This window comes from Alexandromys fortis, unplaced genomic scaffold (genome assembly GCF_014885135.2).
Source record: "Alexandromys fortis isolate MF-2015 unplaced genomic scaffold, M_Fortis_MF-2015_v1.1 scaffold_28, whole genome shotgun sequence".
NCBI lineage: Eukaryota > Metazoa > Chordata > Mammalia > Rodentia > Cricetidae > Alexandromys > Alexandromys fortis.
Window position 1 is genome coordinate 14994465 of NW_026067901.1, and position 16885 is coordinate 15011349.

The following is a 16885-nucleotide window of genomic DNA, read 5'->3' on the forward strand; positions in this document are numbered from 1 at the left end:
GCCGGCGCACGGCGCCCGCCGCCCCTCCTCCGCCCGCCCTCCGCCCGCTCTCCCCGGCTCCCTCCCGGTCTCTCTTAAGTGCCATCGAGGGGCGCCGGGAATTGCAGCCAGTAAATCGCGCCCCACCACTCAGCCGCGGGGCCACCGCAGCGGCGCCGCCCGCGCCCCGCCGGGAGCCCCGCGCCGCCCGCCCGGGCGCCTCTCCAGGGCCCGCGAGGCCCGCCCCCACCCGCGCGGCGCTGCGCAGGGCCTGCCCCCGGGCCGGCCGGGGCGCGCGGGGGCCCGCGCTGGAGGCGAGGACGCGGCGGCCGCGGGGCGCACGGCCCGGAGCGCGCGGCCCGCGCCCCCGCGCGCCCTGCCCGCGCCCGCGGCCCGCGCTCCGGAGCCCGGCCCCGCTGCCCGGGCTCTCCTGCGGGACCGATGCCGGCCCTCCGGCCGCCAGGGTAAGCGGGCGGTGGGGCGCGGCGGGGAGGTGGGAGGGGGGCCCGGCGCTCGCCCAGCGCTAGCGTCTGGCACGTGGGGGCGTCCCGAGTTCCCTCTGGAGGCTGGACAGGTGGCGACGACGCGGGGGTGTGATGCTCCGAGGCTGGCACTTAGCTGCGTGCCTACTGTGCGCGCGGTGGACTGGAGTGAGGGGCGTTTGTCCCCATTGTACGGATGAGAAAACAGAGGCCAAAAGGGCAGATGGCTGGCCCTTGGTCCCCAGTTAGGAGCTGGACGAACCAGGATTTGACCCCACGATTGCTTGACACCAAAGCCACGGCAGCCCCCTCCAGGCACACACTGGCAACAGAATGAGCATATGAATATTTCATTGTCGCAAAGAGGGGAAAAAAAAATCATCCATTGTCCCGCCATCATAATGCAGCCACTGTAAGCGTCTGGGCTCTTTATTAGGCCTTGTTCTTTCTTTTACATGACAGTGTATTTTGGGGTCAATGGGACTCAGGTTCCTTCTGACTGCGCCTAACCTGAGGCCCTAGTCTTCATCCTAGGGAAAAGGGGACACTCCCAGGGTTGCAGAGGAGTTAGGTGAAGGAGGAGGAGGTGGGGAAGAGGGCCTGGGGAAAAGAACATCCCCTGGGCAGGTCACATAGCATCTAGTAAGTGCAGGGCCAGGGCCAGCCTCAGGGACTGGGAGCTGGGGCAGCCAGGTCTTGTGCTTTCCAGCAGGACAGCCCTGAGCAGCTTTGGACCTCTGTGCCCACACTTGCCCTTGCCTGGCTCTCACTGTTCCCCTACAGAATCTTCCCCTCTGGTTTCCTTCCTGCCTGGGAAATGATCTTCTCCAAGAGCAGAGAAGTCCCATGCTGTTCACAGTTGGACCTGGAGCTAATATTTAGGTCTTGGTCTCTCCCAACCAAACTCGGGTCTGGCATTTCGGGCCTGCTAAAACCTTCCCAGGCTTGTGATCCTTTCCCCACCCAGTTTCCAAACTAGAGACCTAGGCCTTTACCTGCTAGACGCCCGGTACCTGTTTGTCCATTCGGTCCTCTATGAAGTTCTGCTCTGCCCCAAGACATCTGTCCTTCCTTTTCCCTATGACCCAGACATACCTGCCGCTCCTCCCCTGCATGACCGTCAGCCTGGGACACCATTACCAAGCTTTGAAAAATGCTGCTCTGAGCAGGCTGACTGAACTCAGCTGTCCACAGATCTAAACTAGGCCAAACTCCTGAGAGTCCCCTGAGGCTGGGCTTCTCAGCTTCTGCCCACTACCAGCGCAATGCCCAGGGAGCCTGTTGTCCTCTGCTTTCCCATCTTCCCTGCCTAAGATAATCTGCTTCCTTGACCCCACCCTTGTTCAGCCTCAGCCCCCCACTGCGTCTGCCCCTCCCCATCCCTCTTCCATTAGGTAGGTGGGGTGAATACACCCCTCCCAAAGGTACCCCCAGCAGCTGTTGACAACTCCTTCATGTAAGGTGCTTAGTGCAGTCGGACACTTCCAGGTCTCTCTCCTCCAGTAGCCTCGGGAGAGTAGGCTGATGGGTCTCCAGGGTCCAGTCAGGGCCCGGCTCTAGTGGCTAGCTTCACAGTCTTTGAGGAACGCACTTGAGCAGAAGCCGAGAGGCTCTTACGTTCCTGGAGGATCAGTGAGGTGCAGAAAGCCTGCCTCTTTTGGGGGGGGTAGGGCTCCTGTTGTGGAGGGTGCCCAACTGGGGATCCAGGACTGATTTGGCTGGCAATCCCCCTCAGCCCTCCAGGCAAGGCGCCCTGTGTTTTTTCTCTGCCACCTGTATTTGCTGGGGGTGGTAATGGTGGATGCTTTAAACTGAAGACCTGTTCTCGGGACCACCAGCCCCCTCTGCCTATCAAAGCCCACCCCTGATGTCCTCCTCAGGAGCAGGGAGAGTTATGTCAGGCCCTCTGGCTGGGCGCCAGGGCTCCCCATGGAACTATAAATTGACCTGTCGGGAGAGGGAAGAGATTAATGTCGGCCATCTTCATTAGCGCGTCCCCCGGGGTGACGGCGTCTGCCCTGAGCTGGCTGATTGGAGAGGGTGAGAGGTGGGGGCTAGGCTCCCCCCCAACCAAAAGGCAAGGGGCAGAGGCCAGGGCCTGCCAGAGAGCCTTGGCCTCCTCCCACTGCTGGAAGGGCCGTCCCTGTGGCCTCTGCCTCTGGCAGCAGGCACATGCTTTGATGGAGGACCTGTGTGCTAATTGGGGGCAGAGATGCACGGCCCGCAGCTCCGCAGGGCTCCCAGGCTGACACCGCCAGCTCAGCGGCATCGAAGGGCCTTCATTAGAGGCTTTTCCCCTGACCAGAAAGGAGCCTGCTGCGGGCTGTGGGGGGGCTCCCCTCCTTTCCTTTCCCCTCCACTTTCCACTCCCCTCCCCCTTCCCTTCTTTATTGCGTTGATGATGGGGAAGGAGGCGGCTTTGGCGTGTGGAAGAGATGATGAGGGATTGGAGGAGCTGTCTGAGTCTGAGACCTTGTATGTTCTGGAGACTCTGACCTTGGTCTCCACTGCTCTGCGCTTGAGGGTCCTTGTCTGAGGCCAGAGCATGGTTGTCCCCCTGGGGTGTGGTGGGGGATGGGGATCCAATGAGTGTGTGGAGGCATGCCTTACAAAATGTGGATGGAGCAGATGCTGAGGCCCTGCTGTGTGGGTTTGAATTCTGTGGGGGCCAGGACCCTCAGCCTCAGTTTCTGGTTTGACAGTGACTGAGGGCCAGGGTTGGTTTCTTGCAGTAAGAGGTCTTTGCAGCAGACAGAAGCGGAGTCTGCTCATTGAGCAGGCTGCCCTGGAGCATGACCGCAGCAGCAGGTGGGGTGGTATTGGATTGTCCATCATTCTCGTTCTCTCTGTCACTCACTCACTCGTCCTGAATGAGCTCCTGTCCCAGAACCTTATCCCCACAGTGCTGGTCTTACCTTTCGGTCACTCCTCTGGAGACACAGACCCAGGAACAAGTAATCAGGCCTCATGAACGGCTGGGCATCCCACAAAGAGCCTCCCTAGGCTATCTGGAAGGTTCTGGAGGTACCACTGAGGCAGACATGGCCCTGCTTTCTTACACAGACCTTGTTCAGCCCAGACTTTGATATGGGAAGACCAACTAGTCATTGAGTTCCTGGCCTGCCTGGCTCCAGACCTGACTATCCATCAGGGGGATGGACAGTTCCTGAGCTCACAGTTCCTTGAGTGCACAGATACGGAGAACCCACCCCTTGCCCAGTGTCTTCTGCCCCTAAACTGTGATTACTGGCCTCAGGTCTGTAGGTTTGTAGCTTCTTGGTTCTTAAGGGTATAGGTGAACCCCAGAGGGGGTTCTTGCAGGATGAATGGACTCCCACCAGTGAAGGGCACATGCGGTCTTTTGAGACACATTCTCATGTAGCTCAGGCTGCCTTGACACTCTGTAGTAGAAGGCAGCTTTGAACCCCTTCCAGACCCTCCTTCCATGCTCAGCTTCTGAGGGCCACTTTCCAAGGCATGTAGCCTCTGTGCCCTGGTTCTTGGTCCTGCAGTTGAGGGGATCACATGGTAACTCAGGACAGAGCGGAGCAGAGCAGGCCCTGTTTTTTGTGGCCATTGCTGGCTTCGGGTTGCTTCCCCAGTGATTCTCATGTACTTCTGGCAACCTTTGCAACCTGGAGAAGTGGGGAGTGGCTTGTCTGAACCTCTGTATCTCTCCAGCTGCCAGCCGAGGGGTACTTAGCACCCATTGCACCCTGTGGAATGTTTGAACAGAAGTCCACACTTTGAGGATATTAAACACTGGCTCTTGGATTGTACCACTGTAGCCATCCTTGGCCATTAGCACTTGACATCTCTGTACCTCTTTCCATGTCTAAAGACCTGAGATGTCAGACTGAAAATCACAGTGCAGACCACATTGGCTGTTAAACGTACATCTTGAGGGAAGAGAACCACAAGAAGAGCCCTTACCCGGGGGACTTTGCTATGTGACTGTGCTTTTGACTCTTTGGAGGCATCTTTGGGACTCTTTTGTCCACCTGTCCCCACAGAGCTTTCTAAGAATACAAATATATGGGAGTGGTGAGAAGGGCTGAGGGGGCTGGATGATTTCTAGAACCTTCCTGGCTCCCTATGAGGACCTCCAAGGTTCCCAGCTTCCTATCTGGAAAATGGGACCAGATATCCAATTCTCGCCAGCACTTAGCTGTCTAGTTGTGTTTAACCTGAATTGTATCCCTAGTCTAAACGGACTCCAGCCTAATTTCATGGATGTTGGAGTAGACTGTCATTTCAATTGTAATGTATTAAGATTGCCTTTTGAAAGTCACGTGTCGAGAGACGATGGTGCAGAGGTGCCTATTGTTGCCGCCTGTGCGTGCCCAGCCAGTCCCGCCTGGCAGCCTTCTTGCAGGAGCTGGCAACATGGCTGTCTGCCTCCGCCTTTCTGAGCAGGCAGGAATCACTAACGCGTTAGCAGTTTCATTAAGCCTCTCGCCAGCCTCCCCGCCTCCCTCCCAGCCTCCTTGGTAATTATTTCCCCAACCCTGCCACTCGCAGCTCTCCGGGATTGGCCAAGTAGCCCCTGCAGCTGGGCTTCTGGGGCTGTGCTGTACCCGGGAGCCCTCTGGGTACCTCCCTTATGACTCCCCGTGTTGCCATGTCAGCTTTGTGTCCCCCTGAGGCCTCCGTGAGAATGCAGATCTGCTGCCTGGCAGGGGTGCCAGTTAACCCGTTACTACACTGCACATGTGCAGACCTCCTCTGTGCAGCTGACCTCCTTTAGTCGGGCGTCTCAGCCCTTCCCCTGGGACTGTCACAGACTGGGCACTGAAGACCCAGTTGTGAGGGATGCAGGGTATATGTGGAGACAGGGTGTGTGCTACATGGATCCAGGTATGGAACATCCTGAGGACCTGCTTCACAGCCCACAGGAGCCGCACCCCTCTGGCCTCAGTGGCCCATTGGGAAATGGGTATATTCCCCGTCTTTGTTAGTCTAGTCACAGGCTTTCCTGTATTTTCACTCGGGTCTGAGTGTACAGGGACCCGCTGCCTGGTCCATGGTGCCTTAGATTTTTCGGTGCTTGCTGAAGCCATTGAAAGTGAAGGCAAAGCTGCCTGCCATCCTCTCCCACAACTACCTTGAGGGTGGAGAACCTGGGAGACGGTTAGGCAGAGCTGAGGCAAAAAGTAGAGGGCATTATTGGGGCCTCCGTATCCAGTGGCACCCAGAGCCACACCTGGAGTTGTCAGTTACATAAACTGACACATCCCCTTTCTCATTGGAGCTGTTTCATGTTGTTTCTTTCCCTCACCGCTGATGGAGCCCTGACTGATGCAGGAGAAAAATCAGGGTTTTACAAAGATGATGACATTTCTGAACTGGGTTTTAAAGGAAGAACCAGAGTTTGCTCATCAAGGAAGGGGAAGAAGAGCACTTAGGTAGAGAGACCAGCTGGGGCGGCGGATGGGGGGTGTGAAAGGGTAGGGACACCAGGTACTGGCTGTGGGGCAGTGGCCCTGGGCCCTGGGCTTATGAGCAGAAGTCGTGGGAAAGGAGGTGCGGTGTGGGAGCGGATGCCAAGGAGAAGAGGGCCGGGGAGCACTGTGGGAAGAAGGATTGGTGGCAGGAACAGGCAGGTCAGAGGAGGTGTTGGGAAGGGGTTGAGTGGGAGTGTGGTTCTGAGACATAGAGGAGGCCACAGGCAGGCCGGAGCTTAGGGGCCACGGTCTTAAGGCCATGGCATGTCCAGGGGAGGCCCAGGGCCCCTTGAATGGTCAGATCAGACTGCAGTAGGGAGACTGCTTGGTTCACACACTCAGCATCGCCAGGTTTTGGATCACCTTCTGTGTCTCAGGCCCTGTGGATGCAGCCTGAAGGATTCACACACAGCAGCAAGGAGGAAGGCACATGGGAGACAGTCATGTGATACATGGTACTCTGGGCATATAGCTACCACTGGCTGGGGTGCTTTGGAGAGGCCTTTCCAAAGGGGAGGCATTTGTCCTAGGGCTTCAAGTGCCTAGTATGGGGCGAGAGAGATGGCGGGGGGGGGGGGGGGGGGAAGAATCCTGAGACAGGCACGTACAAAGGTCCTGTGGTGGACAGAAAGACCATTGTAGCTGGAGTTTGGTGTTCATGGATGGGTAGGTGTCAGGTCATCTAGACTGGGTCCTAGAAGGTCTTTTAAAGGGTCTGTCATAGCAGAGAGAGGAGGAGGAAGACCACATTGGGGCTGGAGCTAGGATTGTCCACGTAGTGCGGGGAGGCAGGGGAATGCCTGTCAGATTTCCTGGGAGTAAGTGACACCAGCTGGAACAGGTCTGAGCTGGGTGGGAGCTCATGGGACATCTAGATCTGGTGGCTAAAGCTGAGATCATCCTAACAGAGGGTCCGGGAGCCAAGGGTGTCTATCTCTGTGGCTTTTCCCACCCAGCGACCTGAGCCTCGAGGCCAGCTTTGCCAGCTGGATGCAGCATGGTGTGGGATGGTTGTCTGCTACTCTGGTCACAGACCATTCTTGCACTTGACCGGGTCCTGGCTGGGGTATGTTTGCCACAGCTTCTGGCTGTGGCCCTGACAGTCTCCAGCAGGGCACTCACCCAAGCTTCTCAAGCTTTTTGGCCCATCTGTTTGAGTCTGCTGGAAGAAGCCCCAAGCCGACCAAGGCCACACAGCCGGCATGGCTGGGAGGCCACCCACGCTTGTGAGTAGATACAGAAACGGAAGGTGGTAACTAGCCCTCTGATACTTAGTTGCCAACCTGGGTAGCAATGTGTTTCTGGGGAAATGGACGGGGAGGTAGTCTGAGTTCTGGGAAGTTTCACTTCAGTGCCAGAACCCCAGAGGCCTCCCTCTCACCCCCCTTCCCGGCTCTCCTGGCCTCTCTTCCCCCCTCTAACTGCACTGAGGCCTGCCAAGATCCTACAGCCCACTTCTCACCAGGCTTCTTCCTCTGCTGTGGAATCCTTTCCCCTTCCCATTTGACTCTGCTCAGGGACAGGGTTATGGCTGCCCCACTCTGTCCCACCGTTTCTTGCCTGGCAGCCTTGGATTAGCCAATTCAGTCACTTCATAGGGATACTGAGGCCCCATTTGGTACCATTTGTGTGCTGGCATTTGTGAACAAAGCAGATGCTGCCCTGGTCCTCAGGGAGCTCCTGTGACAGTAAGAAGGGCCAGCGGAAGGCTAGCAAGCACACACAGGTGTGCCTTGGGTGTGAGCCGAGCTACAGAGGAAGGCTGGGGAGTGCTGGAGAAAGCATGCGTGTTAGCGAGGCCCTGGTGGAGGTTTCTCTCTGAGGCTAGAGGAGAGAGTATGCCAGTCATGGAGTGCTGGGGAAAGGATACAAAGTCTACTCTGCAGTCTGCCTCCCTTGCTCCTCACCCCTGAGGAAGCCTTCACAGAGAGCACCTCTGAGGCTGAGCTGGTGTGAGCAGAGCCACTTCCAGCCTCTCCACAGAGCCCATATCCTAGGAGCATAGGCTAGAGCAAAGTGAGTTAGAGCCTATAGGGTACCTCCAGGTACTCTACACGGACTACAAGATGAACCTGTACTTCAGCCATGAAGTGTGGGACAGGCGTGGAGTCCAGATTCATCTTGCAGCTCTGTGGGGTCCCTCTGTTGAGGGGATCAGGAAGGGTCGTGAGAAGGATAATCACTAAATTTGCTGCCAACAGGTCTAACTCAACCTCGCATCCCAGAATCTAGAGCCAACAGCCAATCCCCCGTGAGGCTGCTGGGAGGGCTGAACAAGATGGCTTTTCAGTGCAACACCTGGCACCTGCAGTCCCTACGTGTGTAGCCACAATTGCTGTTGTGGTTCTTGGCACTGTTGTGTAAGTGAATAGAGCCATCTTTGGTATTCCTGCAGCCATGGTCACCACTCGAGGCCCAACTCCACGACTGCTTGCAGCATACAGTGGGTGTGTGTTGGCTGAGTGGCCCCAGGTGGTGGAGAGACCCACACAGAGCATATCAGTGTCCCATCAGGGGCTTGAGCTGTGCCCCGTGGTGACCACAGGGTGGGTGGAGGGGGGGAGGGGAGATGCCAGCCATCTAATTACTTCCTGACTTCTCACTGAAGAGTCCTAGGACACTCTGCCTTGTGAAGCCTCAGTTTCTCCCTCTGTCACATGGAGCTGCTGCTGATTCTGATACCAAGGCCCATCCCATGAGGCTCTGAAGACAGCCCCATTAGAATACTAGTGTAGTTATCAGGGTGCCTGGCTCAAGGCCTTTTGGAGCCTCTTTTTCTAGGTCAGCTATAGTGCCTGCCCAGGCAAGTATGCACCTGGCCTGCATTCCTGAATCTTCCCATGGAAAAGCCATGATTTCAGGTTGCTGCTCCTCCTGCAGGGGCTCTTCTGCCAGGCCTAGGACACAGTAGGTGAACAGGATGGACATCCTTAAGAGTGACATTTGGAGGCCTGGGTCTGACCTGGTATCTGCTGGTGTGTGGCACTGGACAGTGAGCTTCTGCCCAGCACCTACCTTATTTAGAACTAGGAGTGACATTTGACAGCTGTGTGTTCATTCCTTTAGTCCTTCTTAGGCCCATGACCTGGGGCAGAAAGGCTGCAAGGGTGCCCATGACCTCTGAGGCAAGTGGAGATCGCTGACCCTTAACCGATGGGGAAACTGGGGGCCCAAGAAGGCCAGAGTATGGGGAAAACTCACTATTTTCTTTGTCCTTTTGTTCTGGTGTGTGTGTGGGGGGGTGCTGGTGTATCCATTGCTGGGCTAGAACTACCTATGAGGATGACCTTGAACTCCTCACCCTCATCCTTCCAGCTCCTGATGCTGGGATTATAGGTTTGAGCCACTGTGCTCAGTCTGTGCAGTGCTGCAGATTGCTAAGCAAGCACTCAGCCACTATGCCAGACGCTTGTGTGACCTATGTTCGCTGTTGGGTACTTGGGTAGGGTAGCCAGGGCGTGCACAGCCTGGGAGTGTGGCAGTTTCTTAAGCCCTGTGCACAGCCAGGTAGCCCTTGGCACTGTCCCCATTCTGCAAATGTAAAACCAGAGACAGAGATAGAGGGATGGAGCCAGGGTTTTGTTGTTAACTTCTGGAGGCCTTACAACACAGAAAGGTGCACACACCTGAAGCACAAGACTGTAAACACTTACGTGCTGATCCAGATCAGGGTTGCCAGTGCCAGGAAGCACCCCCATACCTTCACCAGTCACCATGGTGTCATGTCAGTAGAGGCTGACTTTACCCATCTGTGCCACATCTGCATGGGTTCCCAGGATATCCACTTTTGAGACAGCACATTGACTGCCCTAGTTGTCTGAGCTAATACTGGATCAGAAGGCAGTAGGGCTGGAATTTGAACTAGCCACTAGTTTTGCTTCTAATCCTCCAGAGGCTCCTGCGACCCTTATGATGAAGACCCAGGTCTTCTGATCTAGCTAAATCTTTGGCTTTTACAGCCATAGCTACCCTCCAGCCATATAGATGCAACTCTGTCCTCCAAAGCCCCAAGCTCTTCTGACCCTTGGGCCTTTGCACGTGCTGTGTGCCCTCTACCCCCACCCTGTCTGCCTTCAGCCATTCTTTGAAGGTCCCAGCCGGCATGTTCCCTCCCTCAGCTAGCCTGCTGGACCTTCCCAGACCAGGCAGTGGCCCTCCTGGTGGCTGTTATCTAGCTAGTTTGTTGCCTGTGTCGTGTGTAATTAATTATCTGTTGCTTGGCTGTTCCCACTAGACAGACTCTAGGAGGCAGGGCGAGTATCTGCTGAGTTCATGGCTGAGTCCCTAGCACCAGGCATCCATTCATGCTCGCAGCCTCGCAGGCATCTGTTCATTCAGCAAGTACTGAGTGCCCAATGCAGAGCTCCCATTGTCAAGTGAATGGGTGGATGAATGACGAGCCTCAGTCCCAACACCCCACACTTTCTGATATCTGTCATTGCCTCTGGTCCCCGCCCCTCCTTGCTGGGCCTTGGTTTCTCCAGCTGTCAAATGAAGAAACCAGACATGTCGCTCCGGCCTGGTTCTGATTTTGGGTAGGGACAGCTGCCCAAGGGCCACTCAGCTGAGTAGGGGGGGGACCTGCCCTCACAGCTGTGTCTGCTTGAGCAGTGACCCCACTGCTTGTCAAACTGCTTCCCACATCTTGGTCACCAGATTCCCCAAGTTCCTGTTGGGGTGCAGGGCTAAAGGGACTCGCTGAAGCCATTCAGCTGTTCCTAGTCCTCAGTGACTCCCAGAGGGACAGGCAATGGGTCAGTGATGATGGGCCCACCGACCAGGGTTTCTGTCTGGCTTCACCCCTCCCTCGGAATGGCCTCGTCACCAAGCTCTATTTATGGCTACAACAAAAGAAGTGGTGGTTAGACTAGCTGCCCTGACAGCCCTGAAGCTCATAGGGTCCCAGGGAGCATGCAGCAGGACTCCCAGGCTGTCTGTCTCCAGGGCCCAGCCCTGCCGCCACCTCCGAGTGAGCCAGAGCTGTTCAAAGTGGCTCCGCGGCTTAGCGGCTTGTCAGCCAGGCGGGTGGGTGTCCTGGGGCCGGGTTTGATTAGTTCAGGTTGACAGTCGCGCTCCGCGGCGCTGCCGGGAGGGGAGCCCGTGATTACCCTAATGAAGCTTGAACGCAGTTTGTCATCCAAACAGCTGGTTCGGAGCTGCGCTGCTGCCAGCTGCCCTGCTTGGTAGCGCATTCGGGCGCCCAGTGATACTCCAGTCGACAGCCACCCGCCCACAGGGTGATCCACAGGACCAGGCAGCCCCCAGGTAGGATGTTGGGGCTGCCCCAGGGAAGAGTGATGCTCCCCCCACCTCCCCCCAGGAGTGGGGAACCTGGCAGAGCCTGGAACTCATGGAACAGAGCTGCTTCTCTGACAGTTGTAGGGTAGCCCTTAGTTCTAGAACTCAGTTTTCCCATCTGCAAAGTGGGTGCTGGGTCTTCTTTACATCTCTAAGCTTCTGATTTTAGACGGAGGGGTCGCCGCCTCTTGGAACACTTCCCACACTGTGTAAGCTGAATCAGTGGTTTCCGTGGACACATACAACCCTCAAGGCAGCTTCCTCACCCCTCACGGTCCCTGCTGTTCCTGGTAGTGGAGACCTGCGAGACCTTGAGTTCATCTGGGGTCTTAGGAGGGCTTCCTGGAGGAGTGGCAGCCAAGTCCAGAATAGCCATGGGTGGGGGTGGGGAGGCCACAAAGAATGTTCTAGGTAGGAAGAATGTGTGTGTGCAAAGGTCCTGGGTAGAGGGGAGAGGTGTGTGAAACACTTCTGTACCCTGATAAGCTGACATAGCAATACAAATCAGACCAAATCACACGGAATTAGAAAAGTCCAGGTTTATTGGATACAGTGCTCCCAGATGATTTTCCAGCCTCCCGGAAAGGAGACAGGAAAGTCCAGAAAACCATGAATCTTTTTCTGGGGGCGGGGGGGGGGCAGTTTAAGTACCCTGTGGGAGTGGTCTTGGCATCTCTGGGGAGGGGTCATCATTTGGTGGGCTTTCTGAGAGGCAGCAGGGTTTGGAGGGAGGTGGGGGAGGGGCTTGAGGGAGCGTCCACCTGAACAGTGTGAAGCACCTGGAGACAGAGAAGGCACAGGCTTCATGACCTGTGCTGGGAAAGTACATGCCAGTGCTCTGACCTTTAACCTTTCTGTTTGCTCTGGGAAGGGGGGTATCATTTTTACTTGCTGTACTTGGGGAACTTGGGGTCCATAGCATGGGAAGGTGATGCCCCTGGAGGCTGTAGCATGCCTGATAGCTTCAGAGTCCCTGGGTCAAGGGCCTTCCTGCCCTGCAGGGGTCTCAAATGAGGAGTAGTAGGGCTGGGACCTGGGCCCCCTGTGGTGGAGGACAGGACAGAGCCCAGCAGATAACCAGGTCTTCTAGATGGCTTGTGAGTCTTCTGTCATTCCAGGCCACAACCTGTGTTTGAACCTGGTGGCCTGAGTCCACATTCCCTCTACCACATTGCTAAGCTTTCAACCAATGTGGTTTGGCTTAGGGACAGGGCAAGCAGGAGGAGGAAGAAGACTCAGGTGTTGGGACTAAGCATTGCCTCCTCCTTTGCCCTGGCTCTAGCCCCGAACTGCCTCCCAACTGCGAGGTACTACCACACTACCATCTCAACTTGTGAGTTCCCATGGTGACGTCCAGCATTGCTTCCGTGATGTATCTGCTATGGCCAGCCATTCCCACAAGCCTTACCACTTTCCCCTAACATCCATGACTCCCTGTTACCGTGGCAGAGCCCATGTTCGGTCTTTCCAGTCTCCGCTCCCTCCTCCTCCTGGCACACACATCCTGCTTGTCCTTACTTGGCTTCTGAGGGATGATAAATCTTTTTGCCCTGGAGAGGGGAGTTTAGAGGCCCAGGCTTCCCCTTCCCCCATCCTATGACTGTTTTTCCCACAGGTGTCTTCAGGCTGGGTGCCAGACTGCGACAGGCTCACCCTGGTGGGGCAGATGGGAGCATCCCTCAGCAGCCTGGGATGCTGGGATGAAGGATGAAGGAAGGGTTTATGGACTCCATTAGGAAGAGAGGAATCCCCAGCACTACCTAGCTGCCTTCAGTTCCCTCTGTATTTTAGTGGTGACTGTTCCCTAGGGAGGAGGTGGCTCTGGCAAGGAGGTGGCTTATCACATCTCTCACCTCCTGGCCTTTCTTAGCTCTCAGCTCTGTCTTAAAAGGGGGTAGAGGGGGAAGTAAAGCTGCCAAGCAGAGGTGCAGAGTCCAGTGATAGAGGGCTGGTGTGGGTGTGGATGTAGTGGGCATTAGATGGCCAGGCTGTGCTGCTAGGCAGACTCTCCAGAGAGGGAGCAATGGGGGGGGGGGGGGGGGAAGAGGGAGGAGGATTCAGGGCTAGGCCAGCTTCAGCGAGGGAGTACCAGGACACAGTGGTCTGACTGCCTCTGAGGCTGACTGACTTCCTGAAGGAGTGGAAAGCAATGCCTGGAAAGTGTGACAGCTCCTGTTGTTCCTGAGAGTCTGAATGAGGTACTGTGTGCATCATCCCTTAGACTCTACTCACAACCCCAGGAGATACCATGCTCCCGGTCCTTCTTCTCATTTTACAGCTGAGAAGCCGAGGCACACAGAGACTCAGCTACTTACCCAAGGACGCCCAAGGATGGGCTGGCATGTGATCCTGGGAATTTGAAGTCAGAGACAGGAACTTGTGACCAAGACAAAGGAGAAGTAAGAGGACTAGATAGATAGTCAGACTAGGCTCAAGGGTATGGGTGGAGCCATGCCTGAGAATGAGCCTTCACCCATGGGCTTGGGTGCTACTGGGGTAACTGCTTGCCCCTCAGTGGGCCTGGATCTCAGGTACTTGCATTGTGCTATTAGGTGCCTGAATTGTGAAGGGACCCATTCTTGTCCTGCCTTGGGGAAGGCCCCCAAGCTCTTCTTCAGAGTGTCTGAGTGGGCCACTTGTTAGAAATAGGTTCTGGAGCTGGGTGTGATGGTGCATGCTATTAATCCCAGTACTCAGGAGGCAGAATCAAGCTAATCTCTGTGAGTTCAAGGCCAGCCTAGTCTTCACAGAGTCGTGGATCAGCCAGGGCTACTTAGTGAGGCCACCTCAAAGGAAGAACCTTAATGGCTCATCAGAAACTCACAGATGAGCCTGACATTGTGACCAAGTGACACTGGGGCCAAGATAAGTACTTCCAAGAGGAGAGAGGATGGGAGGCCTTCTGAAGGAGTCCAGAGCGGCAGTGACAGATTGGGTTAGTAATCAACTGATGCCAACGAGCGGCCAGACAGAGGAAAGCGTAAGGCCCTGGGCGGGGAGAACATGTGTTTGAAGAACTGGAAGAGGGTGGTGTGCGATTCGAGCAAGATGGTTTGACGGTAGAGCTGTAGCATTTGACGAGGAGGGACTTCTGGGAGTGAGCCAGTCCGATGTCAGATATGGACATCTGGAATTGTTGATCTAGGGTACCTCCGACCCTGCCAGGATTCACAGCCCATGCCCACTGCTTCCTCCGTCTGCTGTCTTGAGGAGGAATAGTACTATCTGTGTGCCCCCCCCCATATGTAAAGTGAGCTAGCTGTCGTTCCCACCAGTGGGAATATCTCACCCTTGTGAGATGCCCACTCGAGATGTGTGAGTCACCTGTTTCCTAGGTTCTGCTCGACGTCTTGGCAAGCGATGGGGGATATCCTGCATGTTTCTCAGGTTGGGCAATGGGAGTTCATGGCCAAGGTCAGAGGTGCCCTCCTCAGGTGGGGTGTTATGGGGGTCACACAGCAAATGCTCTATCTACTCCTGTGCCTTCTACTCAAGTCCCTCCTCCCTCATGGAGGAGTCAAGAAGAGCCACATTCAACAGTGTTCTCAGAGACTGAGCCACACCACAGCCATGTCAGTCTGTAGTCAGAAATGGAGAGACCCAGGCTCAGCTGCCAGAATCCCATACCAGACTCAGACAGCAGAGGAAGGGCTTTCCTCCCCGGGGAAGCGACAGAGTGACCACTACAGAGCTGCTAACCGCAGAGACAATTGATCATCATTTGTGGGTTCCTATGGAAGGCGTGCGAGGGCGGTGCTGTCAGAATGGGTGGACGTGGGAGCTCCTTCCAGCCTAGAGTCTCTGTTCAGATTATGGTACGATAAGGACCCTGAGGCCCAGAAAGCTGAAGGGCCATATGCTGTGGAGTGGCCTAGCCAGCCCTCAGAATGGCACTCTGCAGTAGAGAAGGGCAGGGAGTTTGCTGCTCTCTGCCAAGTCTGAAGTTCAGACAGGAAGAGCAGACAGGTAGAGATGCCATGCCACCCCCTGTCTGCAGGGAGCTGAGCTCACAGTCGCATTGTCACCGGTCAGCTTCACCAGTCTGACTGCACAGTAGGAGAAGCTCGTAGGAAGAGGGTGTTAGGAAGGGCACCACAGGGTGAGGAGTGGTGTCAGGAGAGCCACCCAGCCTCTAGAGCTGAGCCCAGCATCTCATCCTGCCTTGACTGGTCACTCATACAGCTGTCACTGGAAGCAAGACTGGCCTGTGAGGGGTCCTTCTGTTTCCACTGAGAGAAGCTGTTGTAAGTCTGGAAGCTGGGTTCTGGGTGGGACATGGCTGCCTTGGTATCCCCAGGGAGAATCAGATGTGTAAAGAAGCAGGCGTCACCTCGGTGCCTTGAATGCATACTAACCCCGTATCCCTGTACACCTGGAGGGACGCCATGGCCTTCCCACTCTGCCTCTTACCTTCAGCCTTGTCTCTTGTCCATTTGGAGATGCCGGGCCTTTGCTCCCATGGGGCCTTCTTGAAGTGCCATCTCCTCCCTGTCCTGCACACACAGCCTCTCTTGGAAACCCAGACAGGCCAGCAAACCCTATTCTCCCACCCTCAGGGGCTCTTGACTCGAAACTACTCAGCTTTGGCCCTGATTTTGATATGAGCTTATTGAGGTCCAGAACTTGGCCCTCTTTGGTCCCCTACCCACAGGGGTCACCTGGCAGGATGCCCAGCTCCATGCTGCTCCACAGATACATCAGATAAAGTGAAACCTCAGCTCCTGCCCCTCCCTCGGGCTGAGCAGATGGTCTTGATTGGTGCCAGCCCTGCTTTGAAGCAATACCTTTGGGGATGCGAAGAAGATTTGCTGGGCAGGACATGTGGGGTCGCTGTGACAGTCAAGTGGGCCTGGCACAGAGGCCCCACTTGCCAGATGGCAGGAGGAGGTTGATGAGAAGCCAACAGGTGGGAGGGAACAGTTTAAGGACACTTTTCATAGAAGCCATTGTCATCCAGGCCAGCCTGGGGGCACTGTTGATCTCCTGGGAAGATACATCCCCCATGCATGGCCCAGTTCTAGAACAGCCAGGGATCCATGCAAGTGCTGGGACCACTGAGTATCCGGGGGCCGGTGAGCTGCATGGGTCCTGGGGAAGCATGAAGCGAGGTTACAAGTGAGGTATCTGACTCTTTCTGCTTGCTGTCCATCTTTCTGTCTGTTCCTCCATGCATGCATGCATCACCCATCCTGGCATATATCCGTCCATCATTTCCTTATCTTTAGCCCTGTGCCAGGTGCAAGGTCACGGCTACTTGACTCCTGTCCTGTGAACCTCAACCTGGGATTCTTCTGTGTCCTGTCTTGTAAGCTGGGAAGCATGTCCATTTCTGGGTGACAGAAAAGGATGTCAGCATGCCACACTATTCCAAGCAAGTGGCAGAGGGGGTGGGTCCTCTTGTGCTGTCATTGCTTCTGCTTTCTACTGTGTCCCTTCTCCCAACTCTGTGGGCCTGTGGAGTTAAATTCGTGTTTCCTGATTGCCATTGTGGGTATGTTGGGCTCCCGTACCTTCCCGTAATAAGAGCAGCAGCTCGGGTTCCCATGGTGCCTGCCTGGATTTCCAGTGATAGGCTCATGCCTCACAGCCCCTTCAAGCATTGGTTATAGATATCACCCCCTGTTTTCCACATGAGGAATCTGAGATTCTATGCTGGTATTCAGACCTAGGCCTTTGGCTCTG

The 16885-nt window shown here is 55.8% G+C and overlaps 1 protein-coding gene across 1 annotated transcript in view; it reads left to right on the forward strand.

Annotated features, from left to right (window-relative positions):
* Positions 1–313: 313 nt before the first annotated feature.
* Tcf20 (transcription factor 20) overlaps positions 314–16885 on the forward strand; it is a 160141-nt gene continuing 143569 nt past the window's right edge. Inside the window, exon 1 of the mRNA XM_050128155.1 lies at positions 314–443. The gene's annotated coding sequence lies outside the window, so the exon portion shown is untranslated. The remainder of the gene's footprint in view (positions 444–16885) is intronic.